The sequence below is a fragment of the Lolium perenne genome, chromosome 3, assembly GCF_019359855.2.
Source record: "Lolium perenne isolate Kyuss_39 chromosome 3, Kyuss_2.0, whole genome shotgun sequence".
Taxonomy (NCBI): domain Eukaryota; kingdom Viridiplantae; phylum Streptophyta; class Magnoliopsida; order Poales; family Poaceae; genus Lolium; species Lolium perenne.
The window spans coordinates 100,780,211-100,795,261 of record NC_067246.2 but is presented as its reverse complement, the minus strand read 5'-3'; positions in this window follow the sequence as shown (position 1 = coordinate 100,795,261).

Sequence of the window (15,051 nt, the reverse complement as noted above, 5' to 3'; positions counted from 1 at the left end):
TCGCCAGTGATTCTTGTGCCGTAATATCCGTGTTAACCATAAGATCCGGAGTGGGACGGAGTAGTCAAAAGTGTTTCCACCTCTCGTTCATCAACGGATGCGCTTTACCGTAGACACTTGTATCTGTCAGGGCAAGCGGTGGGCTGGGGAAGCCTTAAGTCCCCACGGCATAGTCCGTAGACACTTGTCGCTCGAAGTGCAAGCGGTGGGCTGGGGAAGCCTAAAGTCCCCACGGTATTGCGGTCTATGATGGGTTGCAGCTACCGGCGAAGGAGTTTGGTTCGATCCCAAACTGTTGTCGTGGTCGGGGTCCATCCTTAAGTGGTATAAGAGGACCGACGAGGACCCAGGGTCGGGGTATGCAACAAAGGGTGGGTGTTCGAGGTAGCGGAGGAACATGATTGGCTAGACCTTATACCGGGCCTCACACCAAAGGAAGTGTGGACGGGGAGTACGCCCGGTTGGCACCAAGGTTAAGATCTCTTATGGGTAAAGCAACACACCTCTGCAGAGTGTAAAGAACCGTGACCTGTCACTCCCTGTTCCGGGATATGGAACTGCGAACGCGGCCGGAAAGGAGCTCCATGAAGTTCTAGTAAACCGGTGAAGGCTGACGGACATAGTTCTTCTGAATAAAAGCAATCTTTTGAAGAAATGGTTACGAAAACTTGCATTGGTATTAGACTTTCTGGTCTAATGCTGTAGCTAGTGCATTAAACACCTCTTTCCTATAATGAACTTGTTGAGTACGCTCGTACTCATCCCACTCTTAAATCCCCTGCTTAGATATGGAGGCATCGAAGGAGGATCCACAGTGCAACTCGAAGACCGAGAAGTCAACAACTACTTCAAGATACAGGACCCTGTCAGAGGAGTCAGATACCACATCCATCAAGGAGAAAACCTAGTTTAACCATAGAAGGGAACCAGCTTCCTAAACCTAGCTCCTAAGTAGCTAGAATCTATTCTTAGCCTCTGTAGCTAGTTAGATACTCTACAAATAGAGTTCGTGATAAGATTAGACTACGAGTCGTTCTTCTGGAGTTATTTGTAGTTTTACCTCATTGTAAAGTAGGAGGTTGTGATGATCTTATGTAACAGAGTCGGTGTTGTAATTCTATAGACATACCTTGGACCCGCATATGTTTCTGTTGTACCACTCTGAGCGATATAATACTAGTGGAACGGTGTTTCATTGGTGTTATATCAGACTTGCATACTACACCATGCAGTGGTATGCCGGGTCACCACAATGTACCTTCACACCGGCCGGGAGAAGTTCGCGCGCTTCCACGACCTCCAAGCCAGCCGCGTACTCAAATTCTCCTACCAAGGCGACGAGGAGATGAGCGTGAAGGCGTTCGATGGCACGTCCTGCCACCAGCACTACCACAACGACGACGAAGAGGACGACGATTGAACACGCTGAGTGTTTTTTCTTCGCAATAAAAATGGTCACAAAGATTTCTGTATGTTCTCCCTGCATAGGAATAACAGAGCTATCATTGCCAGCTGGATTTTCCAGCTTGAGTGTCTCAGAGTGTCTGAGGGTGTTCTTTCTTAGCAGCGAACATGTGAAATCTACGAGACCAACACTAGTTAGGTTTTCTCATTTTACAATATTTTAACTATGTATTAGTTTATGTAAAACCAAACTATATATATATTAGTTTGTGTAATGTTTCTCATCTCTATTAAAATAAAAATGCAGCGATATCCTCCAAACGCGGTACGAACAAACAACACTCTCAAGTGCTAAATTCGGGGTTGTTTGGAGGATGCTTTGGCTACGCCACTAGAGATGTTAAAAAAAGGATTTCTATTTTCCTGCCCCTGGCTCCTTAGTTGTACTCAGTTTTCCCCAGCTCCTTAGTTTTTCCTCAGTTTCCCCCAAGCCCTTGTTTGAAACCCGCAGAAGCAGCTCAGACGGCAGGATTCCCGTTTAGTTGACCGTTATGTCACGTGTGGGGCCACGTCGTGTGGGGCCGCGTCGCGTGGGGCTGGTAGAAAGGGACTGCGTGGGACAGGACAAGACCGCGTTTGGTTGCACGTGAGCAGGAGCTGGGTTCTGTCTCTCTCTGCCCCAAATTGGCATTATTAAGAGCACATTTTCCCCCTCTTTCTCTCTGTCCTTTTCACCAAAATAGTATTAAATCTAGAGAAGCTTGCATTTCTGTCTTTCTTCAATTATTTGTGCCTTTTGGCCCTTGTTGTTTGCCCAATATGGTAGCAAATCTAGTACTCCCTCTGGTCCATATGTATGTAGTTAAATCTAGAAGCAAATCTCCAGGGTAATGTACGATAAATTCACAGTCATAGTAAATCGAGAAAACAAAGTAGGGCCAACAAAATATAGTAGAATAGGGATAGATAATAGGGATCCCTCCCTAGATAATAAGCTGCATACACAGCAGCCAACATAGTAACAGGTTCGAGGTTCTTCACAGCACCATCATACTAACAACATAACAACAAGGGATCCCTAGCTAACAACAAAGGGATCCCAACAACAAAATGGGAGGCAGCAGCAGCACACGTCCAGGACTCCACCTAACCCATCTGGCTCTCCCTCCACTTGTTGTTGCTGCTCCCCTTGGGAGCCTTGGGCTTGAGCGGAGGCATGCGCCCGGCGGAGATCTCCACCCGCTGCATGCTGCGGAGGTGCATGCCGAGCGCCCTGTGCTTGGCGTGGAAGGAGTAGACATTCACCGTCGTGCCGACCTTGGGGAAGGTGTTGCTGATGTTCTCGGCATGCGTGACGAGGCAGTTGAAGTCCGTGCCGCCGAGTCTCCTAGTGCAGAAGGGGCACCTGTAGACACCCTTGGCGAAGAAGGAGATGTACTGGCCAACCTGCAGCCTCCGTAGCACCTGGAGAGTCTTGACATCCTCCTCCTCGTCGTCGCTGCCGACATCGCTGCCAGAGAGCTGATCCATATCAAACAGATACTATGAGTGAATGAGTTGCAACGATGACGAACGTGCATGATAACAAAGTTAGGAAAAACAGAGTCAGCCTCAGTTAGAGTGGGCATGATTATATATCTACAGGGAAGGTGTTAGCGAACCAAAGCTCATGCACAACACTGATAACGCGTTAAGCACACGTCCGTTGGGAACCCCAAGAGGAAGGTGTGATGCGTACAGCAGCAAGTTTTCCCTCAGTAAGAAACCAAGGTTATCGAACCAGTAGGAGATGAAGGCCACGTGAAGGTTGTTGGTGAAGGAGTGTAGTGCGGCGCAACACCAGGGATTCCGGCGCCAACGTGGAACCTGCACAACACAATCACAATACTTTGCCCCAACTTAACAGTGGGGTTGTCAATCTCACCGGCTTGCTGTAAACAAAGGATTAAACGTATGGTGTGGAGAAGGATGTTTGCTTGTAGAAAACAACAGAGAACAGAGATTGCAGTTGATTGTATTTCAGATGTAAAAGAATGGACCGGGGTCCACAGTTCACTAGTGGTGTCTCTCCAATAAGAAATAGCATGTTGGGTGAACAAATTACAGTTGGGCAATTGACAAATAGAGAGGGCATAACAATGCGCATACATATCATGATGACTACTATGAGATTTAATCAGGGCATTACGACAAAGTACATAGACCGCTATCCAGCATGCATCTATGCCTAAAAAGTCCACCTTCGGGTTAGCATCCGCACCCCTTCCAGTATTAAGTTGCAAACAACAGACAATTACATTAAGTATGGTGCGTAATGTAATCAACACAAATATCCTTAGACAAAGCATTGATGTTTTATCCCTAGTGGCAACAACACATCCACAACCTTAGAACTTTCTGTCACTGTCCCAGATTCAATGGAGGCATGAACCCACTATCGAGCATAAATACTCCCTCTTGGAGTCACAAGTATCAACTTGGCCAGAGCCTCTACTAGCAACGGAGAGCATGCAAGAACATAAACAACACATATATGATAGATTGATAATCAACTTGACATAGTATTCAATATTCATCGGATCCCAACAAACACAACATGTAGCATTACAAATAGATGATCTTGATCATGATAGGCAGCTCACAAGATCTAAACATGATAGCACAAGAGGAGAAGACAACCATCTAGCTACTGCTATGGACCCATAGTCCAAGGATGAACTACTCACGCATCAATCCGGAGGCGGGCATGATGATGTAGAGCCCTCTGGTGATGATTCCCCTCTCCGGCAGGGTGCCGGAGGTGATCTCCTGAATCCCCCGAGATGGGATTGGCAGCGGCGGCATCTCTGGAACTTTTTCCGTATCGTGGCTCTCGGTAATAGGGTTTTCGCGACGGAGAGTTTAAGTAGGCGGAAGGGCAGAGTCGGGGGGCGCTCGAGGGGCCCACACCATAGGGCGGCGCGGGCCCCTCCTTGGCCGCGCCGCCTTGTGGTGTCGCCACCTCGTGGCCCCACTCCGTATCTCCTTCGGTCTTCTAGAAACTCCGTGGAAAAATAAGACCCTGGGCGTTCGTTTCGTCCAATTCCGAGAATATTTCCTGTGTCGGATTTCTGAAACCAAAAACAGCACAAAACAGGAACTGGCGCTTCGGCATCTCGTTAATAGGTTAGTGCCGGAAAATGCGTATAAATGATATAAAGTGTGTATAAAACATGTGAGTATTGTCATAAAACTAGCATGGAACATAAGAAATTATAGATACGTTTGAGACGTATCAAGCATCCCCAAGCTTAGTTCCTACTCGCCCTCGAGTAGGTAAACGATAACAAGGATAATTTCTGAAGTGACATGCTGCTATCATAATCTTGATCAATACTATTGTAAAGCATATGAGATGAATGAAGTGATTCGAAGCAATGGTAAATACAATGATTAAACAACTGAACCATATAGCAAAGACTTTTCATGAATAGTACTTTCAAGACAAGCATCAATAAGACTTGCATAGGAGTTAACTCATAAAGCAATAAATTCTTAGTAGAAAGTTTTGAAGCAACACAAAGGAAGATATAAGTTTCAGCAGTTGCTTTCAACTTTAACACGTATATCTCATGGATAATTGTCAACACAAAGTAATATGATGAATGCAAATAAGCAAGTATGTAGGAATCAATGCACACAGTTGACACAAGTGTTTGCTTCTAAGATAGAAAGAAGTAGGTAAACTGACTCAACATAAAGTAAAAGAAAGGCCCTTCGCAGAGGGAAGCATGGATTACTATTTTTGTGCTAGAGCTTTTATTTGAAAACATAGAAACAATTTTGTCAACGGTAGTAATAATTCATATGTGTTATGCATAAGACATCCTATAAGTTGCAAGCCTCATGCATAGAATACCAATAGTGCTCACACCTTGTCCTAATTAGCTTGGATTTACATGGATTATCATTGCATAACATATGTTTCAACCAAGTGTCACAAAGGGGCACCTCTATGCCGCCTGTACAAAGGTCCAAGGAGATAAATCGCATTTGATTTCTCGTTTTTGATAGATCTCAACTAAGGACATCCATACTGGGACAACATAGAAAACAAATAATGGACTCCTCTTTAATGCATAAGTATTAAACAACAGATAATATTCTCATAAGAGATTGAGGATTAGTGTCCAAACTGAAACTTCCACCATGATTCATGGCTTTAGTTAGCGGCCCAATGTTCTTCTCTAACAATATGCATACTCAAACCATTTGATCATGATAAATCGCCCTTACTTCAGACAAGACGAACATGCATAACAACTCACATGATATTCAACAAAGGTGTAATAGTTGATGGCGTCCCCAAAAACATGGTTACCGCTCAACAAGCAACTTATAAGAAATAAGATACATAGAAACATATTCTTTACCACAATAGTTTTTAAGGCTATTTTCCCATGAGCTATGTATTGCAAAGACAAGGAATGAAATTTTAAAGGTAGCACTCAAGTAATTTACTTTGGAATGGCAGAGAAATACCACATAGTAGGTAGGTATGGTGGACACAAATGGCATGGGTTTTGGCTCAAGGTTTTGGATGCACGAGAAGTATTCCCTCTCAGTACAAGGCTTTGGCTAGCAAGGTTGTTTGAAGCAAACACAAGTATGAACCGGTACAGCAAAACTTACATAAGAACATATTGCAAGCATTATAAGACTCTACACTGTCTTCCTTGTTGTTCAAACACTTCACCAGAAAATATCTAGACTTTAGAGAGACCAATCATGCAAACCAAATTTCAACAAGCTCTATGGTAGTTCTTCATTAATAGGTGCAAAGTACATGATGCAAGAGCTTAAACATGATCTATTTGAGCAAAACAATTGCCAAGTATCAAATTATTCAAGACAATATACCAATTATCACATGAAGCATTTTCTGTTTCCAACCAAATAACAATGAACGAAGCAGTTTCAACCTTCGCCATGAACATTAAAAGTAACGCTAAGAACACTAGTGTTCATATGAAACAGCGGAGCGTGTCTCTCTCCCACACAAAGAATGCTAGGATCCGAGTTTATTCCAACAAAAAAAAAACAAACAGACGCTCCAAGCAAAGCACATAAGATGTGACGGAATAAAAATATAGTTTCACTAGAGGTGACCTGATAAGTTGTCGATGAAGAAGGGGATGCCTTGGGCATCCCCAAGCTTAGATGCTTGAGTCTTCTTGAAATATGCAGGTATGAACCACGGGGGCATCCCCAAGCTTAGACTTTTCACTCTTCTTGATCATATTGTATCATCCTCCTCTCTTGATCCTTGAAAACTTCCTCCACACCAAACTCCAAACAAACTCATTAGAGGGTTAGTGCATAATCAAAAATTCACATATTCAGAGGTGACATAATCATTCTTAACACTTCTGGACATTGCCCAAAGCTACTGAAAGTTAATGGAACAAAGAAATCCATTCAACATAGCAAAAGAGGCAATGCGAAATAAAAGGCAGAATCTGTCAAAACAGAACAGTCCGTAAAGACGAATTTTTAGAGGCACTTAACAGGCTCAGATGAAACAGCTCAAAACTAATAAAAGTTGCGTACATATCTGAGGATCACGCATGTAAATTGGCAGCATTTTACGAGTTTCCTACAGAGAAATCTACTCAAATTTGTGACAGGTAGAAATCTGTTTCTGCGTAGCTATCCAAATCTAGTATCAACTTTACTATTAGAGACTTTACTTGGCACAACAATGCAATAAAATAAAGATAAGGAGAGGTTGCTACAGTAGTGACAACTTCCAAGACTCAAATATAAAACAAAAGTGCAGAAGTAAAATAATGGGTTGTCTCCCATAAGCCCTTTTTTAACGCCTTTCAGCTAGGCGCAGAAAGTGTGAATCAAGTATTATCAAGAGATGAAGCATCAACATCATAATTTGTTCTAATAATAGAATCAAAAGGTAACTTCATTCTCTTTCTAGGGAAGTGTTCCATACCTTTCTTGAGAGGAAATTGATACTTAATATTCCCTTTCTTCATATCAATAATAGCACCAACAGTTCGAAGAAAAGGTCTTCCCAAAATAATGGGACAAGATGCATTGCATTCAATATCCAAGATAACAAAATCAACGGGGACAAGGTTATTGTTAACCGTAATGCGAACATTATCAATCCTCCCCAAAGGTTTCTTTGTAGAATTATCAGCAAGATTAACATCCAAATAACAATTTTTCAATGGTGGCAAGTCAAGCATATTATAGAGTTTCTTAGGCATAACAGAAATACTTGCACCAAGATCACATAAAGCATTACAATCAAAATCATTGACCTTCATCTTAATGATGGGCTCCCAACCATCTTCCAACTTCCTAGGAATAGAAGTTTCAAGTTTTAATTTCTCTTCTCTAGCTTTTATAAGAGCATTTGTAATATGTTTTGTAAAGGCCAAATTTATAGCACTAGCATTAGGACTTCTAGCAAGTTTTTGTAAGAACTTAATAACTTCAGAGATATGACAATCATCAAAATCTAAACCATTATGATCTACAGCAATGGGATCATTGTCCCCAATATTTTGAAAAATTTCAGCAGTTTTATCAGAAACAGTTTCAGCAGTTTTAGCAGTTTCAGGCAGTTTTGCACGCTTTGCATTAGGAGTAGAAACATTGCCAACACCAATTACTTTTATCATTGATAGTAGTAGGTTTAGCAACATGTGAAGCATCATCATTACTAGTGGTGGTAATAGTCCAAACTTTAGCTACATTATTCTCTTTAGCAAATTTTTCTTCTTTTTCTTCTCTTTCCCACCTAGCATGCAATTCAGCCATCAATCTAATATTTTCATTAATTCGAACTTGGAGAGCGTTTGCTGTAGCAAATGACTTAATATCTTTATCTTCATTAGGCATAACTTTCAATTTTAAAAGATCAACATCAGCAGCAAGACTATCAACCTTAGAAGCAAGAATATCAATTTTACCAAGCTTTTCCTCAATAGATTTGTTAAAAGCAGTTTGTGTACTAATAAATTCTTTAAACATGACTTCAAGACCAGAGGGTACACTTCTACTATTGTTGTAAGAATTACCATAAGAATTACCATAACCATTACCATTATTAGAAGGATATGGCCTATAGTTGTTACCAGAATTATTCCTATAAGCATTGTTGTTGAAATTATTACTTTTAATGAAGTTCACATCAACATTCTCTTCTTGAGCAACCAATGAAGCTAAAGGAACATTATTAGGATCAACATTAGATCTACCATTCACAAGCATAGACATAATAGCATCAATCTTAGCACTCAAGGAGGAGGTTTCTTCAACAGAATTTACCTTCTTACCTTGTGGAGTCCTTTTCGTGTGCCATTCATAGTAATTTATCATCATATCATCAAGAAGCTTTGTTGCCGCCCCCAAAGTAATGAACATAAAAGTACCTCCAGCAGCTGAATCCAATAGGTTCCGCGAAGAAAAATTCAGTCCTGCATAAAATGTTTGGATGATCATCCAAGTAGTTAGTCCATGGGTAGGGCAATTCTTTACCAAAGATTTCATTCTTTCCCATGCTTGAGCAACATGTTCATTATCCAATTGCTTAAAATTCATTATGCTACTTCTCAAAGATATAATTTTAGCAGGAGGATAATATCTACCAATGAAAGCATCTTTACATTTAGTCCATGAATCAATACTATTCTTAGGCAAAGATAGCAACCAATCTTTAGCTCTTCCTCTTAAGGAGAAAGGAAACAATTTCAGTTTTGTAATGTCTCCATCTATATCCTTATACTTTTGCATTTCACAAAGTTCAACAAAATTATTAAGATGGGCAACAGCATCATCAGAACTAACACCAGAAAATTGCTCTCTCATAACAAGATTTAGTAAAGCAGGTTTAATTTCATAGAATTCTGCTGTAGTAGCAGGTGGCGCAATAGGAGTGCATATAAAATCATTATTATTGGTGCTAGTGAAATCACACAACTTAGTGTTCTCAGGAGTATTCATTTTAACAGTAATAAAAATAAGTAAAGCAAACTAAATAAAGTAGAGTAAATGCAAGTAACTATTTTTTTGTGTTTTTGATATAGAGAACGCAAACAAGACAGTAAATAAAGTAATGCAACTAATAATTTTTTTGTGTTTTTCATATAAAGAAAGCAAACAAAACAGAAAATAAAATAAAGTAAAGCAAGACAATAACAAAGTAGAGAGATTGGATGTGAGAGACTCCCCTTGCAGCGTGTCTTGATCTCCCCGGCAACGGCGCTAGAAAAAGAGCTTGCTAACGCGTTAAGCACACGTCTGTTGGAAACCCCAAGAGGAAGGTGTGATGCGTACAGCAGCAAGTTTTCCCTCAGTAAGAAACCAAGGTTATCGAACCAGTAGGAGATGAAGGCCACGTGAAGGTTGTTGGTGAAGAAGTTTAGTTCGGCACAACACCAGGGATTCCGGCGCCAACGTGGAACCTGCACAACACAATCACAATACTTTGCCCCAACTTAACAGTGAGGTTGTCAATCTCACCGGCTTGCTATAAACAAAGGATTAAACGTATGGTGTGGAGAATGATGTTTGCTTGTAGAAAACAACAGAGAACAGAGATTGCAGTTGATTGTATTTCAGATGTAAAAGAATGGACCGGGGTCCACAGTTCACTAGTGGTGTCTCTCCAATAAGAAATAGCATGTTGGGTGAACAAATTACAGTTGGGCAATTGACAAATAGAGAGGGCATAACAATGCACATACATATCATGATGACTACTATGAGATTTAATCAGGGCATTATGACAAAGTACATAGACCGCTATCTAGCATGCATCTATGCCTAAAAAGTCCACCTTCGGGTTAGCATCCGCACCCCTTCCAGTATTAAGTTGCAAACAACAGACAATTGCATTAAGTATGGTGCGTAATGTAATCAACACAAATATCCTTAGACAAAGCATTGATGTTTTATCCCTAGTGGCAACAACACATCCACAACCTTAGAACTTTCTGTCACTGTCCCAGATTCAATGGAGGCATGAACCCACTATCGAGCATAAATACTCCCTCTTGGAGTCACAAGTATCAACTTGGCTAGAGCCTCTACTAGCCACGGAGAGCATGCAAGAACATAAACAACACATATATGATAGATTGATAATCAACTTGACATAGTATTCAATATTCATCGGATCCCAACAAACACAACATGTAGCATTACAAATAGATGATCTTGATCATGATAGGCAGCTCACAAGATCTAAACATGATAGCACAAGAGGAGAAGACAACCATCTAGCTACTGCTATGGACCCATAGTCCAAGGATGAACTACTCACGCATCAATCCGGAGGCGGGCATGATGATGTAGAGCCCTCCGGTGACGATTCCCCTCTCCGGCAGGGTGCCGGAGGTGATCTCCTGAATCCCCCGAGATGGGATTGGCGGCGGCGGCGTCTCTGGAACTTTTTCCGTATCGTGGCTCTCGGTAATAGGGTTTTCACGACGGAGAGTTTAAGTAGGCGAAAGGGCAGAGTCGGGGGGCGCTCGAGGGGCCCACACCATAGGGCGGCGCGGGCCCCTCCTTGGCCGCGCCGCCTTGTGGTGTCGCCACCTCGTGGCCCCACTCCGTATCTCCTTCGGTCTTCTGGAAACTCCGTGGAAAAATAAGACCCTGATGAGGACATCCCTACTACACCACTACCTCCGTCATTGATAAATGAAGATGAACCTGCTGTGAAGCTCAAGTCCAATGAAGTTCGGATTGGACCAATTACAAGGGCTCGTGCGAAGCTACTTAAACAACAGGTGAACTTGTTTCTAAACGGTACTTTGATTGATGAGAACTTTATACTGCCTAAGTCCTATTACTTATGTATCATCAGGTATCAAGAGGAGACGAGCGTAGCACGAGGAGTAGAGGAGCAGCTGGACATGAAGACGGACGTCAAGATGGACGTGAAGCTGGACATGAAGATATCTCATGGTCACGCGAGGGAGGAGCGGGAGGCATGCGCGAGAGGAGAAGACAACGTCCAGGCCGGTCCAGCACCCGGTTAGACCGGCCTCCAGCCGGCCAGCCCGGTCCCTGGCCCGGTTGACCGGTCGCCAACCGGATGAGATGCATCGTACCGGGCAAAAACTGGAAAGTTGCGAAGTTTCCGGTTGCCGCCCGGTTGACCAGACGCCAGACCGGCCGATCCGGTCCCTGGCCCGGTTGACCGGATTCCAGACCGGATTCGTCCGAGTCTGTCTCGACCAGATCTATTTTGGGTCGGTTATTCTTGTATCTTTTCGACCAGTAGTCGTCCCAGACGCCTATATAAGTGCCCAGGACGCCCCCTAGCTGCTTCAGACCACGTTTAAGATAAACCCTAGTTCTTAGTTGATTGCCCTAGCAAAACTATTGAATTCCTACACCATATTGCTTGATATTGTGTAGATCCCGAAAAAGTCTTGTGTGATCTGCTGTTCCATTGGGAATTAGACGGTTGCAACTTACCGCTTCGTGGTCGGCGGCTACGTGCGCAAGTGTGTGGAGTTGCGAATATCTTGCAGGGTTGAGAGCTGTTGCATTGGCGACAGGGACCAATCGAGAGATCTCGTTGCGTCATACAAATTATCATCCACTTCATCATCGTGTTTCTCCGCTGTTATCACCCCGTGATCATCATCACCGTTGTTGCTTACTGAGAAGATCGGGCCACCCCATATCATCTTGGTATCAGATTTCCAGTTTTCCTCGGTAAGCCATCCACAATCCACCCCATAGTTGAGTTGTGAGTGTTTCCTATCCAGAAAAAGCCATAAAAAGTTAGGGTTAGGGTTTGCCATAGCCTTAGATTGCACTAATTTCGAGTTTTAGTTGCTTTTCGTAGTTGTTTTTGCGTATCTTTATCTTTCATCTAGTAGAATTATTAGGGTTTGTGTTTTCTCTATCATCTAGTTTATCATAGTGTGTCAGTTTTTGTTACTCTGAGTCCACATAGCGTACAGTGTGCTTGTTCCCAACCATAGACACAGCCTATCGATATAAAGTGACTAGGAACTTCCCCAGAAGAGACTAGTTTTACCGCTCGACAGGCTGCTCGTTAGGTTATCGGTGCTTTGCATATTTCTGTTGGCCGTGTTATCAAGGAGTTGTGTCATATATCAAAAAAAAAAGAGAAAATTGAAAAGAAGCAAAAAGAGCTACATAGCTGCGTGTGTTATACAAAAGAAAAATCCAAAAAAAAGAAAAGTGAAGTGCTAGTTGAATCAAGTGAAGGCCTAAGTTTACTTTACTGCACCTGTAGTTGAGCAATCTTGTGCCTGTCTCATTGAGCTTTGCTAGCGTCTCTCTAGTGCATTGCAATTTTTCCTACATATAGCTGCATTGCCCCATTATATCGCCTTGTGTGAGTATCATTGGTTGTCTATGGTCAGCGCTAGAGCTTGTTATTGGTGCAAATAGGTAGCCTACCTATAGCCCCACATATACCCTGCTTTGTCGTGTGATTTGTTCTTATACCCTTGATATTCGCTTCGCTACATCCGTGCACTAGTTGTTACTACAAGTGGTAAGCAACACTAATTTACTTTGGAACGGTAAGATTTCCTTTTCTTATCAGTTTTGAGTGAGTTGTGAGAGTACCACCATATATTTTTGATTTAGTGCACTAATCTACTAACGATATCTGCTAGTGATCATAAACTTGTTAACCAGGAAAACAAGAGTGCTGCTGATATCATCACATGGAGGGAGTATGAGGCTCTTCGTAATGAGATGCGACGTGAATTCCGCGCTCAGGACGATGTGCTTAATGGGAAGGTTGAAGAGATCTCCCAAAAACTGGATGCTACTCATGTGACCGTCACTACAATGCAAGATCAAATGACGGATGTTCAACGCAGTCTTGCTGATTTGCGTTTGCCTGTTGAGAATTTGACCGTGCAACAACAACAAGAAGATGACGAAGATCCTGAGCTTCAAGATGACGCACACAATGCTCGTGGTGCGCCACGTGGTAATCGTCCTCGCGGTTGGGCTCCACTTGGCCGCAATGGTCGTGGACAAGATGAGGAAGATGGGTTGGGTAAGCCCAAGTTTTCTATACCCAAGTTTGAAGGAGGAGCTGATGTTGAAGAATACCTCACTTGGGAGCTCAAGATTGAGAAGTTGTGGAGCTTACATCCACATTATACTGAAGATCGGAAGATTAAACTTGCTTCTTCCGAATTTGATGGCTACGCTTTGCGTTGGTGGGATGCTTTTGTTCGAAACCGAGATGAGGATGGTGAGCAACCTATACGCACATGGCGTGCCATGAAGGAGGCGATGACTTCTCGCTTTGTGCCTACAAATTACTTGCGGAATATATATGATAAGCTGACTCTATTGAGACAAGGTGTGAAGACTGTGGATGAATACTACATGGAGATGGAGATGCTTATGCAGCGTGGCCGTGTCCGTGAGTCTCTCGAGATGACAATGCAGCGTTTTCTCAACGGTTTGAAGTATGATATCAAAGGCATTGTTCGTCACTACAGCTACACCAATATGAATCAATTGTTACATCATGCAAGAGAAGCTGAATCATAGTTGGCTGACGAAGCAAAGATCAAAGGTCGAACTACAAGAGCTGGGCGTTTCACACCCCGCGCGGCACCATCTTCGGCGCCGGCGCCTTCGACGCGCTCCGCACCTTACTCTACTCCGCCTAGTAAGCCGGTCTCCAATGTGTCTAACACAAAGAAGTCCGAATCTGCTGCAAGTACGAGTGGCTCTAATGTGTCTACTGCGTGTAACCGTGATATGGTTTGTCATACATGTGGTGGCAAGGGTCACTTCAAGAGAGATTGTCCTAACCGCAAAGTCATGATTATCAATGAGGACAATGAATACGAGACTGGAGATGATGTTGATCCTAATGCTCCAGAAGATGATGACTATGACACTGATGGTGAAGATGCATATCCGTCTGATGCTCGCACCATTGTTGTGTCGCAGCGTGCTCTTAATGTGTTGCCTAGTGCATCTACTCAGCGCTGCAATTTGTTCCAAACAAAGGCTTTAGTTGGTCCTGACAAGGCTTGCAAGGTCATTATTGATGGCGGGAGTTGCCGCAATTTGGCAAGCAAGGAGTTATGTACCAAGCTGAAGTTGAAGTATCTACCGCACCCGCATCCATACTATATTCAGTGGTTGAGCGAAAATGGTGAGATGAAGGTAAACCACATGGTGCGTGTTGAGTTTGCTATTGGACCGTATAAGGATTGCATTGATTTTGATGTCGTTCCTATGACGGTATGTCACCTACTATTGGGACGGCCTTGGCTCTATGACCGTTCTGTGCAACACAATGGCCGTGCTAATACATATCACTTGGATTTCAAGGGCAAGAAAATTAATTTACAGCCTATGACACCACATCAAATTGTCAATGAGTCTCGTCAGAAAGTTGAAGTCAACTTGGAGGATGCTTCTTTTGATAGGCGAGAGAATTGTAATGTTGTGAGTGATATAACGAAAAGTGAGAGAGTGAATTCCTTAGTCTCATTAGCCACCAAAGAAGACATGAGAGAATTTAGTGAGGATCCTACAACCATGCCTCTTGTGCTCTTGTACAGGGGTACAGTTTTGGTTTCTAACGACATGACCCCTCTTCCTCTTGGTGTT